A 17,826-nucleotide genomic window follows, 5' to 3' on the forward strand; every position below is an offset into this window, starting at 1 on the left:
GTTGGCACCGACTCTGCTGGATGTGTGAATATGTTTATTATTTGTCTCTGAGCCATGTATATGAACAAGCGCTTGTTGTGCCCTGGTTTTTAAGGACACAGTTTTATGTCACGTGGTTTTAAAGACGTATTTACTTTCTAAAAGAGGAGATGAGATGAGATGACGGAATTTCTCAGTAAGGCTAAATGCTTATAAAGGGTAACTCTTACTAGCATAGAGTATATATATCTGCTAGTTGTGTCCCTGATTCTCTTAGAAACATGCACTTTACGATTGGTAGAGTGGGCTTATTTATTGTAAAAAAAAAAGGGTGGGGGTCAATAAGTGGCTGCCAGACATCCCTTGAGCCACTTACCTCCCTAGACAACAGAGATAGAGTTATACAGGACTATGTAGTTTTTGTTTTTACTATGGACCTAAGAACTAACAGGCAGGTAGTTGCTAACTGCCTGCCTGTCGTGTCTGGTGCCGATCTCTGCCGGCATAGAGCAGCCACATACTGGCTCCTGCAGCTTCCACTGACGTCACATCGACAATAAGCATGACATCAGCATTCATGCCCCGTCAACAGAGTAGCCTGGAAGAATAAGAGCTTCTCTGTTGACGTGGAGGAGAAGAATTGCTGGCAGGTGCGGTCATTGACCGCTCTAAGCCTATGTAACAGGCCATAGTATACTCCGAGTCCAGACTATACCTGGGATTAAATCAGCCTAGTCTTGATTATACCCCAGGTATATTATGGCCTAGGCCAATTTATACCCCGAGATAAGGGGAATCGGCTGTCAATCGGTATGACTTTGACAGTGACGACCCATTTACAGAACAGACCCGAAGAGGAAAAGCTGTTCTGTTGACTTGAGGTTAAATGAAACAGAAGTGGTACATGACTCTGAGTCGGCAGAGATCGGAGACAAGCAGAACAGACCAGTTAGCCTACCTGCCTGAAAGTTCTTAACCCTATACGGGAAAAAAAGCAAAGTCTTTTAATGATGTACCTAATGTTTGTTGTTGCGCTTCAAACTTGTACAACTTGACGCGTTAATCCATAAGAAATAAGGACCCCAGTTCTCATGATTAGTGGGGATTCCAGTGGTCGTACTCCCTTAGGTTTCTTAGTAGTGATGAGCGAGTGTGCTCATATATTGTGTTATCCGGACCTGCTCAGGTGTTATCCGAGTATCTCGGGCGTGCTCGAGTAATATGTTCGAGTCCCCGCGACTGCATGTTTCGCGCCTGTTAGACAGCAGTAACACATGCGGGATTGCCTGTTTATTAGACACGCGAGACATGCAGCCGCAGGGACTCGAACATACTACTCGAGCACGAGATACTTGGATAACACTCAAGCATGCTTGAATAACACAATATTCGAGCACACTCGCTCATCACTATTGCTTAGCTATTTTTCCGTTTTCATTTTTTCCACCCTTCTTCCAAGAGCCATAACTTTTTTATTTTTTCGTCCACATAGCAATATGTTTTTTTGTGGGATGAGTTGTACTATTGAGTGACAGCATTAATTCTATCATGTGATAGCGGGAAAAAATTCGAAGTGCTTTGAAGTTGCGGGAAAAAGTTTCGCTTTTTTTATTTACCGTGTTCACTATACGGTAAAACTGACCATGCAATGTGATTCTCCAGGTCAATATGTCCGTGCAAATACCAAACAAATATATATATTTTATTTTTATGGTGAAAAAAATATTTGCTTTTACCACCATCGTCCGTTACCCGTAATGTTTTCAGCTTTCGGGGTATGGACCTTACTTTTTGCCCCTGAGCTGACATTTGTACTGATACCATTTTATTTTTATTGGGATGAGTGTGTAGCTGAACAGACTGCACTATGGGTCTGTAAGGGTCTGTAATAAGACACAAAATTAATTGTTAATTCCCTAGCTGAAGCATACTTATGGTGAAACCACACGTGTCGGCCGGCCACATGCGGCTGGAACCTTACCATCCAAAAAGGCAGTTTACAACAGTTTGTAAAAAACAGTCTAGAAAAATACATGTGTCTAAATAGAGCTGTAAATCATAAATTACCATTCCGAAGCTGCCTGCATCCCACCAGTGATTGCCTGAAGCAATCACATGGCCCTTTGTTTGAAAGTCTCTGCTGTAGCAGGAAGTAAAGACTGGTGAGGGTCTGAACAATATCGGAACAGGAGCAGCGGGGCAATATCTGGACAATTTGTCAAAAATTTGTGCTTCTCAGGCAATACCTTTAACTTGTCAATTCAGTCATGTTACTATGTATACCTTCTCTCGCACTCACTGTTAATTCACATTGTCAAGTTGTGGGTTTTGCAAAGATTTTTCCGAAACTGAAGCAAGAAGTCAACTCATGACCAAGACATGGTAATATGCCCATAGATTGCAGACTTTTCAAGCAGAAAGTTGGTTAGATAAATGGGGCCTCTACCTATAATGTAGATCTGTTCTTGGTAGCCTGAAAGCTCTTAATAGGGCTTCCACTGACATGTCTTATATAAGCCACTCCGCTTAGCTGGTCCCAGGGGAACTCTTGTCTTCACTATTTAATACCTATACAAAAATCTTGACTTACACAGAGTACCCTGTGTTATGTACATAGAGTGGCCACTGGCCAATGGAGCGATCTGGCAGAAAGAAACATCATTAAGCAGGAGGTCAAAGTCAGGGATAGGTCAACAGAAATACAAGCCAAGGTCCGGAAGTAAACACCAAGAGATTCAGGATACAAGGCCTACACAAAGAAACAAACCAGGGAAGTAACAAACTATAACTGGCAGCTGTTATGGACGTAAATAGGGAGTGACCCCAGCTCACAGCAGAGAGCTGATTACAACAGATATAGCACCCTGTAGTAAGACATAGATGGGTGATAGGACAAGTCCCAGCCAGACAAATATAAAACAGGACAGTGCATTCGTCCCCCAATGCCATCTGTAGGCAAGTGTGGCACCACCTAACAGCACAGGTCGTAAGAGACGTTTCGTCATGGATGTAACACTACCATCTTGAGCCTGAAGGATCCTTCACTATTGCTTATTTCAGAATGGTTTAGTAAGTTATATTATTTTGCCATGGAATATTATGTAATAGTATGCCACAGTCTCAGCCTCTTGTTAGAGACAAGCTGCCACCCACACCAGCATAAACTTGGCTCTATACCAACATTGATCCAACACTGGTGGGGTTGCAGAGATGAGTAATTCCAGTTGTATTTTAATGGTCATGTTGTAAGAGTAGAAGATTAGCATTTCATTCATTCACTACTGGAGCCAGTCACACGTCGCGGACTCGGCACCGGCAGAAGGTAATCGGAAGAAAGCAACAAGCGTTGAATTTTGAACTGCAGCCAGAATCCATCAAAGCCCCGGACAACTGTGCATCAACATCGGAGCTGACTGTCCTATTTCCACCACAACATCTGTTATCTGGAGATCTAGAATAACCGAGGTCCGGGCACAGATAGCATTCTTATCCATTCACAATCATAAAGCTATGATAAGCCTCCAGGTCGATTTCACGGCTGCTTTTCTTAGTCACTCCGAACTCTTATTCATCTTTGCTTCTTCTTAGAGGATGACACATCCATGCTAGTAACTCTAGGATTTTAAGGGTCGACTCACTCCCTTGATACTGGTCACGCACAACTCCTGCTGGAGCGTTTGCCACAAAAGAGTTATATGGAAACCTGTACATATTCTGTCATGGTGTGTGACCTCTGGCAGCACCACAATGTGGTTGTTTTCCTAATAGCTGTCAGCATAATATCTTAAAGGGGTTGTCTACTACTTTTATATTAAAATCTGGTCCAGAGTGGTGTCCTGCTACCACGGACTCCGCTGTCTTCTTGGCTTTCAGGGAGCATCAAGTGACCACTTCTGTCAATCAAGGGTCATTATTTGGCTGCAGCAGTCACATTCTATCGCAACTGAAAGCAAGCACTGTTTTTTTTCTGCTCAGAAGGAATGTGACTGCTGCAGCCAATCAGTGACTGCTGATTGGCTGCAGCAGTCACTGATATGCATGTATCCATTTTCTTTGTTTTTACATCACCCTATGATAGATTTTATAATAAAAAATTTGTACCAGACAACGGTTTTAATCTTTATCATTAAAGGAGTTGTCCACTACTAGGACAACCCCTTCTCAATCCCTGTTACCCCCCAGTAAAATAAGAACACCTATACTCACCTCCGAGGCCAGTGTCAGCACTGGCTCTCCAAGGGATCCTACGGCCAATCAGCACTGGCTTCACTCTCCCCACATATCACATGCATCTGGAGGAAGCGACACCATGGTGTAGGGGCTGATAGCTTGATGCCAGCGATATGTTACACACTAGTCTGTTTTGCTGTTTTAATTTAATGAGTGTTTTATTAGCTGGAGATTATCACTAGTGGACTAGCTAACCCTCCTGGTCTAACCACACCCCCCTACTGATTAGCAGCTCTCTCACTATTTGATATACACTGCCAATCAGTGATGTGTGTGTGCGTGCGTGGGGTTATACACAGCTAAGATCCGCTATATCTGCAGCTGAGAAAATTGTGGCTCTTCCATAACTACTGCACCCAGTAAACTAAGTGGTACATCACTGGAATCAGAATCTATTTCTTTACATCATGCTGTTGTCAGACTACATAGCACAAACTTGCCGACAAATCCTTTTGATTGATTTGCAGGACCCTAGTTCAGCGGCTACGCCAATAGTCTGTGGCCACCGTCCTTGAGTCCTTGTAACAAGTTCTTACTGCCTTTTCTGAGTACGAAGCTCAGCCTCAGGCATGCATCATGCCGCAAAGATGACGTTGCACCAGGCCAACAAATCAGAAGAAGCCCCGGGGATCCTGATAGGTAAAAGGTGGTTCGCAGGACTCCAGTCCAGCAGCCCTAGACTTCTGATGTGACCTCAGGACCAAGGTTCTGAGAATCTGTAATTGCTAGGTATGCTTCAGTTTTAGTTTCCTCTCAGTAGCCGGTGGTGGGAATACATCTCATTTTGCTTTAGAAATCTATGAGTTCTGATTACGCCCATACTGACAATTTTCCCTATGTAGCTGCAAGTTTCAACTGTCCTCTCATAAGTAGAAGCTTCTCAAAACCAGGAAGATAATTATTAGGCACAATGATCTCCATGCACAAGCTGCAAACCCACAAATAAGAAGTCCAGATGGTCCATTTAGTAGAAGGAGTTGTATGACCTATGGTCAGCCTAAATCGGACCTGTCACTGCTGAAGGAATAGGCACAATTATGTCCATTATATGACTTCCAAAGTACCAATCAGACGGCCACAAGAAGTGAACCAAATTAACCCCATAGAAACTACTCACTTCCTGTTTGTAGTGAGTCCCCGCAGCTGGGAAATGTGACCCCTGGAAACTCGGAAGGCACTTTAGACATAATGTCAAGGCTGAGTAGCTATGTGTTAAATTAAACTGTGACTTTCAGATTACTGGCTCCTTCCAGTGATGATATAAGAGGGATATAAGTCCAAGTCTGCGAATGAAGTAAATGGTAACATCACTCGCCAGGATCCATCTCCGCACTCCATATAGGAGCAGTGGTCGTAAGAGGAACCCCAAGGAAAATAGAAGCCAATAAAATATACATGTATACATTCCCCACCCCCCATTTGTACCCTATGGGGTACCATAATAATGACTATCAATTCAGAGGACTAGACAATCACCTTAAAGGGAACCCATCAGGTCTCACAACTGGCCATCATAAGGGTAAACTAGCCTATTACTGTGTTACACCAGTCTGATGTCCTACATAAAGGTTTCTTTATTATAACTTAGGTTTGGACTGCACGGAAATTTTGGCAGTGACACACATCAATGCTACTGCTATATCGTAAATAATGCAAATTAATAGAGTTTGCAATTTAATCCCTAGAGTACGACAACCCCGACATGAAAGTCACAAAAAATCCAACTGGTTTCAAATTTTTATGACTTGTTGTACCCTAGGAGTCACAATGAGATGCCATTCACCTGCTTTACGAGTGATTTCTGGCTTTGTCAAGACGCAAGACTAAATTCACCATGTAGCCCCAGCCTTAGCAAGGATTAGTCTGCAAGAACTTCACTTCACTCTGACTAGTCCAACCACACTTCCTATGGTCAGTCCCCCTCTGGGAATGATTGATGTTGTTTCCACATGCACAGGACATCTGCTCCGAGCATCCATATCTGAGCATCCAAAGTCAAGTTGGATGAACTGGCCATGGCTTTATCTTCATAAGTCCAGGAGCCATAGTGACTCGGTGCTGGAATGAGGTGCCCTGCGAGGAAAGATGTCACAGGCTACTAGGGCATGTAGAGATGAATTTGGTGAGAGTCACTTGGCTTTAATGAGCATGCACAGGAAGGGATGATCTGAGCAGATGTGACATGCATGTGGAGTGCTGGAATGAAGTGCGCAAGTGTCAATCACGTCCAAAAGGGTTTGACTACAGAAACTGAAGCTGGACTAGTCTGGGGAAGTGATGGCCCTTTGGACTAGTCCTGACTAATTAGCATAAAATGAGCTGCACTTTTAAAAATTGTTTTTGGCAATAAAAAAATGTTTGTATGGGCATCATTGATATATGTCACTCATATGGAACCTGTATCTCTTCGTGGACAGAGACAATGCTTGCTCCACAGTTGTGAGTAATTTTATGATGGCTCTGCATCAAGCTTTTAAATTCTGGAAAGTTTCTGTTTCAAAGGCAAAACCTTTAAATAATCATTGCTTTGGCTCACATACGGGATGTTAAAAACAGGGGAACTCCAAAGTTCCAGGAAAATAAGTTTTCTAGGCAGAACGTCATTTTGGCATTTTATGTGAAAAAGGTTTAGACTAAACTAAATCAGATACATCGACGATGCCACGAGCAGGAAGTGAGACGTGTTGCTTTTCTAACCGTTTAACCCTTGTTTCCTATAAGTAGGTGTTATTATGGGTTCACAGTGCATAGGATGTTTCCTTCTGGTTTTTTTTTTTTTACATTTAATTTAAGGAAAATTTCCTACTAAAATAGAAAACAATCCATGATTTTTATTTTAAAAATTATTTATATTATTTTATGGGGGGGAAGGGATGACTCTCTTTAACCATCAGCTTTTTATAATACTTTACATGGTGCAACAATATTTAGACTGGCCTTGACATCAGGACAAGAACCACTCAGTGCCTTGTACCTTGATGATGTCATCAGATCTTGGAAAAATTCATAGACTACCTTCTCATGCATATTACTTACTCCACTCTGGAAATTACATACATCCTGTGTTTATATCTTTCCTTTTTTTCTAATTTGTGGCTCATGCCTGATTTTTACTCATGTCTACTCATCATTGTGTATATATTACACTATATATTGTGCATTCAGTTTTATTCACGTCCCTGTATCCTACAGGAGTCGAAACCATAAAGGGTCTATAGATGTTCATGCAGTATTGCTATTGTAATCCCACAGGATTATACCACAGACAATAAATAAATTAGTCCCGTACTATACTATTTAAAGGGGGTGGAAAACTCATATAGGCTAATAAAGATAAAAATTCTAATTTTTTAGGTGTCAAATTCTGGTCAAGGCCCTTATCTCTTGGCCAGTGGGTATAGTCTCAATAAAGAAGGTCGCACACTCTAAAGGACCTGTTCTCTCCTGAAGTACACACATTGTAATTCTTCATGTTCACAGTGGGGGCATTACAGTAAAATTGAAACTTTTGATAGGTGATAACTTACTTATCGGTGGGGGTCCAATTACTGAAACTGTCACCGATTGTCAGAACAGTGAAATTTTTATCCCCGACAGTCTAAGGGTAACGTTTCTCCTTGTGGATAGTGACACACCGCTCCTGGCATGCCAAATTAAGGAAGCTTATACGCCGTACAATGCTCCTCTGGGAAATTAAATATGCAAATTGCCTCATCAGAGAGTAAGAGGACAAGAACTCTATACACTTGTTGGAAGCAGAAATCCTGCAAATCACCATCGACACTTTAACAGGCCTTGCAATACGACTTAGAATAAAAAGCAAATCAGAATCTTAATTTGCAAACAGTGTTTTGGGGTATTGCCCCTCGTCAGTGCCACGTATGAGATCTGATTTGGCAAGATGATGCTATAAAATTGTAGTCCTCTTCCTCTATGAAGACTGAAGCTCCATTCTATTGGGGATAAAAGTACTCTGTTCGGCTGATGGGTTCAGATCACAACAGTCGGATAATAATATTCTCTGAATGTTCTTCTTTACAGGCATAATGTACAGGTACAAAGAGATACTAGTACATTAGGGGTAAAAAAAAAAAGGCTGAAAAATTAAAATCAGAGTTTCATTTGATAAAATTACTAAAAATAATTAAAAAAAACATGTAGATTAATTGCATTTTTGAAATACATTTTTTTAAATAAATGTCACCAGTAAATGAAATGGACGAATTTGAAATACTTGTAGTTGCAACAAATTATTTATGATGATTGCCCATTTTTCTTCTCCACTTAACCCATAACAAATTTAATAAAAGTATATGTTTTGCAAAATGCCATCTAAAAATGTCTGCTTGTCTCATAAAAAGCATATTGAAGCTGATGTAAGAATAAAAAGTAATGTGTGTTCAAAACATGAATGTGGAGAGGTGAAATAAATAAAAATCGTCTGTCTATCTGAACAAGAAGTATTGGAGGGTCCAGAATATCAACATTATCATTTGTAGATATTCTAACTAACTAATTGTGTTGCAACTGTGAACCCATTTATCAGTTGTAATCTGTGTGGGAACCTGGCAGCAAGTGATCAGTTCTCCTGCAGTGCCTCCACAGGTGAAATAAAGTATTACACAGCTCCCATTAAAATCTAGTGGACTGACAGTATAAGATAAGGACTCTACGTTAAAGCTAATAAACAATGATCCTGATGCTTGAATATGGATTCTCCCACTGTTAACTCAGAATTTCCTAATTGGATTCTTTAAAGAGTCTATCACCCCCCAAATGCTTACAAAACCACGTATACAGGTATGTAAAGGGCTTGACCCCTATAGAACTCATACCTGTAATATTTTAGGGATTTAGTTGGCATAAATTAATATTTATTTTGTTTCCAAATGGGGGGGGGGGCCTCAGTGTCCCCTTAGGGTGGCCAAGAGGTCAGTGTTGCGCCCCCTAAATTTGCATACTGAGCACTCTCATATCTTGATTGACAGAACACTATATGAGCTGTCCCTGTACAATACCAAGCCCCATACAGAGGTGCAGAACCACTGACTGACTGAGTGCAGCCCAGTCAATGGCAGTCGGCGGCTCTACACCCCCGCACGGATACTGCAGCTGCACTCACATAATGTCATCGCTGACGCTCAATATTGAACTGCAGAAATGTGAGTGTGGCTGCAGAGTGCACTGTCAATCACGATATGACAAAATGCTCATTATGCAAATTAAGGGAGGGTGATGATGCAAGAAACCTTGGCCACACCAAGGGGGCACCGAAGCCTCCTCGTTGCATACAAATTATATATATTATTTATGCCAACTGAGCCACTAAAAGCTATACTATACGTATGATTTTTACTGGGGCTACATCCCTGTAGAAATGGTTTAGTTTTCATTTTGGGGATAAATAGTTTTCGAAATCAGACCTTAATTGTTGCCGTCATGGCTAGCTTTACTCCACAAGGCCATTGTGAAGTCCCACAGCATTGACATCTAATTTAACCTGGCCATCTCTTTTACACTCGTTCCAAAATAACTTTCTAATCTCCGTGATACGCCCCAAGTAGCTGCATACCATATAGTGGTATAGTTGTGGCTGGCTCTGCAGTTTCTTAAAGTGGATTTTCCCGCAAACCATAAAATTGGTATCTTATTAGGAAATCCAAAGTTGAAGAAGAAAGCAAAGTATTTTAGTCATATTTTATATACATAAAGATGTTTCGACCTTTTTCTGTTTTTTTGCAGCCGCTATTTTTACAAACAATTATAGCAGGAAGTCCAGCCATTTTGGCTGTAATTTTTGAATTATGCCTCCAAAACTGTTAGTAAAGCTGCCACTCTATCAACGCATTAACAAAATGACCGATTTACCTTTAGTCTGAGAGGATAATTTAACTGTGATAATCAATATGGCTGTACTATCTGCAAAAACAGCCGCCGCAACCGAATCAAAAAAATGTTAATATTTTTTAATGTATATTTAAAAAAAAAAAAACGCCAATTTTTGCAGCTTTTCTAATTTACAATTTAATAAAATAATGGGCATTTTTTACATATTAGACAGAATGTGACAATCACTGGCAGCATGTCCTTTAGGCTGTGAATGAAGAGTTGCGATACTCTGAGAGGTCTTGTGATCAGTTGTTGGGATATGTTACGGCACAAACAAATGTCGGAATACCATTAACTCGGCTGCTATGTACCAACACTTGTTCAGCCTGAGCGATGTTTGACGCCACTTTTCCAGGCCGCGACTGGTGTTATTTGTCACTGTCACTTCTAAAGTTGAAAAGTTTCAAAGTGGACGAGTGACGACTGCTCCAGTTTTAGCAAATGCAAAAAGTAGTCAATAGTGATGAGCGAGTGTACTCGTTGCTCGGGTTTTCCCGAGCACGCTCGGGTGATCTCCGGGTATTTGTTAGTGTTCGGAGATTAAGTTTTCATTGTGGCAGCTGAATGATTTACAGCTACTAGCCAGCCTGAGTACATGTGGGGGTTGCCTGGTTACTAGGGGATCCTCACATGTACTCAGCCTGGCTAGTAGCTGTAAATCATTCAGCTGCGGTGATGAAAACTTAATCTCCGAACACTAACAAATACTCGGAGACCACCCGAGCGTGCTCGGGAAAACCCGAGCAATGAGTATACTCGCTCATCACTAGTAGTCACATGTAGTGGAAACATCCTTTACAAACTAATAATATATTGACTATTAGTTCTGAACGGATGCGCTTCTGATCCATTAATTCCCATATTCATTTTTTACCCCAGTGCTAACACCGTCCAATATAAATTATCGCAAACTTCATAGAAACTTTTGGTAGAAAACTTTGGCCTGATACATAAGCCTGGACGACTGGATCTAGTTGTCTGGCAGGACTTGGCCCATGCATTCTTATCATGATGTGATTGGTATTGGCGCCATATGTGTGGCCCTTGGTTTCCTGCCATAGTCTGAAACATTAAATGGGTTGTCTCAGATATTAAATTAATTGCCAAAAAGTAGAAAGGATGGGGGGCGATTAAATAATAAAATCAGTGCCCTAGCCAGTATTGCCTCACACGTGGTCCTTACAGTCTTTGTGAACTGTCCTAAAATGACTGCTGCAGCCAATCAGTGGTCTATCTGGTCCACTGAGGGCCCCTTTGCAGTCCCATAGTTCTATGACAGAAGCTCTTTGCTGCTTTGGAGCTGAATGTGGGCCACCTTACTTCTTGGGCCTCACAGGTTGCATCAATGATATGTCCGCCCATAGAGTGATCACCTTGCTATTATCGGTGATGGGGCCAGTGATTGGCTGTAGTGGTAAAATCTGTGTGTGGTTCACACATCATTACTACAAGACTTGACACCAATGCATTAGTGTGGCTGGAGTAGCAGGGGATTTATCCAGAATGTTGGGGCCATTTTTAAAATATCATGGACAACCACTTTAACCCAAAGGATTGTGCCCCGGGAACAAGGGGGCATTCTTTGCGTCTGGAGGAGAGAAGGTTTTTCCACCAACATAGAAGAGGATTCTTTACTGTTAGGGCAGTGAGAATCTGGAATTCCTTGCCTGAGGAGGTGGTGATGGCGAACTCAGTCGAGGGGTTCAAGAGAGGCCTGGATGTCTTCCTGGAGCAGAACAATATTGTATCATACAATTATTAGGTTCTGTAGAAGGACGTAGATCTGGGGATTTATTATGATGGAATATAGGCTGAACTGGATGGACAAATGTCTTTTTTCGGCCTTACTAACTATGTTACTATGTTACTATGTCAACCAGCTTGAGAAACTGCTAAACCTCCTACCACTCGTTGCTTCCCTGGCACCTCTTCTGATTAGTGGACCTCGCAATATCATGCATAATGACCTCACAGGGGTTTACTAATCAGAACAGGCACTGGGGATGCCACAGGTTGTAGGGGATTCGCAGTGCTCCCATCTGGTGGCCATGGGCTACCGACACCAGGCGCTGGACCAGAATCTTTTTGGTCAACTCAACAGTACAGATATCAGCTCTCTCTTTTGACAAGCTGAGCTCCTGTTTCATCACATGACCAGAATGGATTATTGTTCCAAGGAAGTAAATATTAAAGGTCCTTATTAAATGACAGCAAGCAGAGATCTTGACAGCCATGGCGATTTTATTTATAATTAATTTGTGACAATTAATTAATGCAGGGGTGGACAGAGACAGAAGAGGACTCCTGTGCAAGATAAGTTTGTGAGTTCTTTGAAGTCCAATAGTTCTTCATTTGGAGATGGAAGCGGCCCCTTTACCTATTGGGCCCCTATGCAGCTGCACTGGGCACCAATGGTATCTGCGCCCCCGAATTAAAGAGGTTGTCCATTACTTTTTGATTGATGACCTATCCTTAGGATATTTTATTCTCTAAATCTGAGAGTTTCAGAGTTTGATCAGAGTGTGAATAGCATAATTGTCACTATTTTCTTGGTTGTGTGACCCAAGACTTAAAAGTAGTTTTTCACCAGCAAGTGTGGCTCTATTAGTTGTTCAAATATAATTATTAAATGTGGTGTCCACTACTTTTACATTGATGACCTATCCATAGGATAGGTAATCAATATCTGATCGGCCGGGGTCAGACACCCAGCTGTTATCGGTGTTGATAGCCACTGGCCGGAAGTACTTACTTGCGAGCTGGCCGTTTCCTATTCAAATCAATAGGAGGCAGATGAGCAATATGAAGCCTCTGCCACTACCAGTTGACGACCAGCTCCGCATATGAGAATTACCGGCCACCAACACCGATCACAGTTGTTTGGCAGGGGTGTCAGGTGTTGGACCCCAGCCGATCAGACATTGATGACCTATCCTAAGCATAGGCCATCAATGTAAAAGTAGTAGGCAAACTCTTAACGATTATATTTGATCAATTAATAGAGACACACTTTCTGGAAAAAACTACTGTAAGTCTTGGGTCACACAACTGATCGTGACAGTTACGTTATTCACCCTCTGATCAAACTTTGAAACTCTCAGATGTAGAGAAGGAAATTTCTCTATTTTCTCCTTTCTGTCCCTCTGTGTAAATTGGACCGCACTCGGACATCATCAAAGTGCGGTCCAATTTTTTTGATGGACCCACTGACTTGCTCATGCTGCGATTTTTCCCCGGACAGACTTATGCCCATCCCCATAGAATAACATTGGTTTGAGTGCGATATTTTGCTTTTCTGGATTTCACTTGGATCGAACATACGGTGGTCTTCACGAACCATAATTTGCAAACACATTCATGTTATGCCTGTCAGCCGCAGTAACACTTGATCTTGCAAGAAAACAGCTGTTTCAAATGCCGGACCATGCGGCCAATCATAAAATTTGTAGGTGAAACAAGATCAAATGATTGTGCCGGAGAAAAAGTGGAAAGACTGCGGGGGCACAGGTTATCAGCTGCCGGATTGCCGCTGTGTGTGAATGCCTCGTCATTGGAGAGGTGGATAGAGACCCCCGAATATCATCCTTGGCACAACATGGTCAGTTAGATCGTGTTAGTAAACACCCACAGCTGACTTCATATTATCCATCTACTATGGTATCAAACTGCTGACTGTTTCCATCTTCAACCTGTCAAAACCTTCTCTTCCCTAGCGGGATATCACTTTGCTTCCTCAGACATTCAGGCATTTTCTTTCTACAAACACAGTAACCATTGCCAAAAAGTTGTGAAATGCAATAACGTGTCTTTAAGGACAAACTGAAGTTTTCAAGCAATCCGCGACAGTGACCTGGAGTGCGGCCATCGCTGCTTGCGTTACTTCACAGGCAACATTTTTTTTTCGGGTTTTAAAGCGGTTATTAACACACATCATCCCATAAGAGTCAGATGGGCGGATGCCAGTTTGTGTCAAAATCTGGACTGCTGGGGTGGATCTCTGGGTCGATTAGTAAAAAGACGATATATGATGTATATCCTATGGATTTTATATAGATCGGTCACTTTGTGCATTAGTAAATTAATATGACCTCCATCCCCATCCATCGGAGATACTTTGGAGATCATCTTGATCTTCCCTCTATCTGACGCGACCCATTAAATAATCAGTAAATGTATATTCCGCTCACACAACCTTCATTTTCATTCTGATAGGATCAAGTCGTTCACTTTCCCAAACAATGAAGTTGCCAAAAAGTTTTTTTCTAAAGCTACACATGCACGTACTTTCCAACTTACCCGGCAGCGTGATCGTCAGGCTCCTTTAAATCTCTGCAGAAGACATTCAGATACCCTTTTCCTGTTTTCCTTTTTTCTTTTCAGATTTTTTTTTTCTTCTCTGAAGCCTTCAAGTTAAATGCTGGAATGTTTCGCAAATTTTTCCATTGGTTTCAATAACGAAAGGCTCCAGGAAAAGAAAGAAAGAAAAAAAAAAAGAACTTTTGCCAAGTTGTTAACACAAAATGTGTTGTAGAATGGATTGAGCCAGGAGAAAGTCCGAGAGCATCTTAAAGTTCGGAAACTTTTACAAAACTTTTTTTTCAAAATTTGTTTCTTTAAGCTTGTCAACAAAACGTAATTTGAGAGTCAATTAAGTGTTTTCCTAAGAAGAAGGAAGAAGAAAAGTCAAAGAAAGAAACAGAGAAGTCAGAAGCTGTCTCCGCTCAGCTGGACTGTCTTATTCTTCTACTCCCCTTTTCTTTTTCTTGATTTTTTTTTTTTTTTTGACGAAGTGCCTCCCCCTCCTGCTCTCCCCTCAGTGTGAGGGTGACTGAGAGTCTGTTTCCAATTCTGCCTGATTTATCCCTGTCTTTCTTTCTGGTCTCAGGATATGAGGGGATGTTTAGAAAATCCACAAGTGATGCCAGCTGCTGACTCATGATTTCATTAAAGTCCGACTTGTATTATTTCTGACGTTACAAATTAAAATGAGAGTCCTCCATAGGGAAACCTTTATAATGCTTATATACGACTGTATCAATGAAATCATCCACTGGGGGCAATACTTTTTTCTTAGAGGGTACACCCAAAAATGTGCTAATTACATGGTACGCCACTGCCTTTATCAACTGTAATATAGGGGTAAACCTGGGAGCAAGTGTTTAGTTTTCCTGAGTTGCAGATTGAAATCAGTGGACCACCTGTTTAATACATAAAACATCAAGTCCTCCAGTGAGGGAAATGCACTTTGTAGTCATTCTGTAGGCTAAAGCTAGAGACACACCAGTGTATATTGTCTCACTAGAGAGGATCGGATCAATTATCACTGGCTTCCTATTGTCCAGAGGCTCCAGTTCAGAACCCTAACTATGACATACAAAGCCATCCACAACCTGTCTCATCCATACATCTGGGCAGGGCCGGACTGGCCATAGGGCACTTCTGGCAAATGCCAGAAGGGCCGGTGCCAGTGGTGGGCCGCTCAATCCGCCGCCCCCGCCGTCGCATTCAACTATACCGGCGTATAGACGCCGGTACAGTTGAATGCAATGATGGAGGAGAGAGCGTCTGCAGACGCTCCTCTCCCATCATTCCCCGCTCTGCCTCTGACACTGCGGGTGCGCGATGACGTCATATCATCGCGCACCTGCTGTGTCCCGGGCAGACTGCAGCTGCTGAGACAGGAGCAGGAACCAGGAAGCAACGCGGGGCATGAGGAGAGGTGAGGAGAGTGTTTTTTTTTTCTGGACTGTGGGGCCATTCTCGGAGGAGGTGAGGGGAGGAAGAGAAGAGATGTGGGCTGTATATAGTTCTCTGTGGGCTGTGCTCTGTGCTGTATACTGCTGTGGGCTGTATATAGTTCTCTGTGGGCTGTGCTCTGTGCTGTATACTGCTGTGGGCTGTATATAGTTCTCTGTGGGCTGTGCTCTGTGCTGTATACTACTGTGGGCTGTATATAGTTCTCTGTGGGCTGTGCTCTGTGCTGTATACTGCTGTGGGCTGTATATAGTTCTCTGTGGGCTGTGCTGTATACTGCTGTGGGCTGTATATAGCTCTCTGTGGGCTGTGCTCTGTGCTGTATACTACTGTGTGCTCTGCTATATATAGTTCTCTGTGGGCTGTGCTCTGTGCTGTATACTGCTGTGGGCTGTATATAGTTCTCTGTGGGCTGTGCTCTGTGCTGTATACTACTGTGGGCTGTATATAGCTCTCTGTGGGCTGTGCTCTGTGCTGTATACTACTGTGGGCTGTATATAGTTATCTGTGGGCTGTGCTCTGTGCTGTATATAGTTCTCTGTGGGCTGTGCTCTGTGCTGTATACTACTGTGGGCTGTATATAGTTATCTGTGGGCTGTGCTCTGTGCTGTATACTACTGTGGGCTGTATATAGCTCTCTGTGGGCTGTGCTCTGTGCTGTATACTACTGTGGGCTGTATATAGTTCTCTGTGGGCTGTGCTCTGTGCTGTATACTGCTGTGGGCTGTATATAGTTCTCTGTGGGCTGTGCTCTGTGCTGTATACTGCTGTGGGCTGTATATAGTTCTCTGTGGGCTGTGCTCTGTGCTGTATACTACTGTGGGCTGTATATAGTTCTCTGTGGGCTGTGCTCTGTGCTGTATACTGCTGTGGGCTGTATATAGCTCTCTGTGGGCTGTGCTCTGTGCTGTATACTACTGTGTGCTCTGTGCTATATATAGTTCTCTGTGGGCTGTGCTCTGTGCTGTATACTGCTGTGGGCTGTATATAGTTCTCTGTGGGCTGTGCTCTGTGCTGTATACTGCTGTGGGCTGTATATAGCTCTCTGTGGGCTGTGCTCTGTGCTGTATACTACTGTGTGCTCTGTGCTATATATAGTTCTCTGTGGGCTGTGCTCTGTGCTGTATACTGCTGTGGGCTGTATATAGTTCTCTGTGGGCTGTGCTCTGTGCTGTATACTGCTGTGGGCTGTATATAGTTCTCTGTGGGCTGTGCTCTGTGCTGTATACTACTGTGGGCTGTATATAGCTCTCTGTGGGCTGTGCTCTGTGCTGTATACTACTGTGGGCTGTATATAGTTATCTGTGGGCTGTGCTCTGTGCTGTATGCTACTGTGGGCTGTATATAGTTCTCTGTGGGCTGTGCTCTGTGCTGTATATAGTTCTCTGTGGGCTGTGCTCTGTGCTGTATACTACTGTGGGCTGTATATAGTTATCTGTGGGCTGTGCTCTGTGCTGTATGCTACTGTGGGCTGTATATAGTTCTCTGTGGGCTGTGCTCTGTGCTGTATACTACTGTGGGCTGTATATAGTTCTCTGTGGGCTGTGCTCTGTGCTGTATACTGCTGTGGGCTGTATATAGTTCTCTGTGGGCTGTGCTGTATACTGCTGTGGGCTGTATATAGCTCTCTGTGGGCTGTGCTCTGTGCTGTATACTACTGTGTGCTCTGCTATATATAGTTCTCTGTGGGCTGTGCTCTGTGCTGTATACTGCTGTGGGCTGTATATAGTTCTCTGTGGGCTGTGCTCTGTGCTATATACTGCTGTGGGCTGTATATAGCTCTCTGTGGGCTGTGCTCTGTGCTGTATACTACTGTGTGCTCTGTGCTATATATAGTTCTCTGTGGGCTGTGCTCTGTGCTGTATACTGCTGTGGGCTGTATATAGTTCTCTGTGGGCTGTGCTCTGTGCTGTATACTACTCTGGGCTGTATATAGCTCTCTGTGGGCTGTGCTCTGTGCTGTATACTACTGTG

General features: G+C 42.7%; 1 protein-coding gene across 1 annotated transcript in view; it reads right to left on the reverse strand.

Moving 5' to 3' along the window:
• Positions 1 to 14,996, reverse strand: part of PDGFRB (platelet derived growth factor receptor beta) — a 127,445-nt gene extending 112,449 nt beyond the window's left edge. Inside the window, exon 1 of the mRNA XM_077266313.1 lies at positions 14,395 to 14,996. The gene's annotated coding sequence lies outside the window, so the exon portion shown is untranslated. The remainder of the gene's footprint in view (positions 1 to 14,394) is intronic.
• Between the last annotated feature and the right edge of the window lie 2,830 nt (positions 14,997 to 17,826).

Source organism: Ranitomeya variabilis, chromosome 5 (assembly GCF_051348905.1).
Source record: "Ranitomeya variabilis isolate aRanVar5 chromosome 5, aRanVar5.hap1, whole genome shotgun sequence".
Lineage (NCBI taxonomy): Eukaryota > Metazoa > Chordata > Amphibia > Anura > Dendrobatidae > Ranitomeya > Ranitomeya variabilis.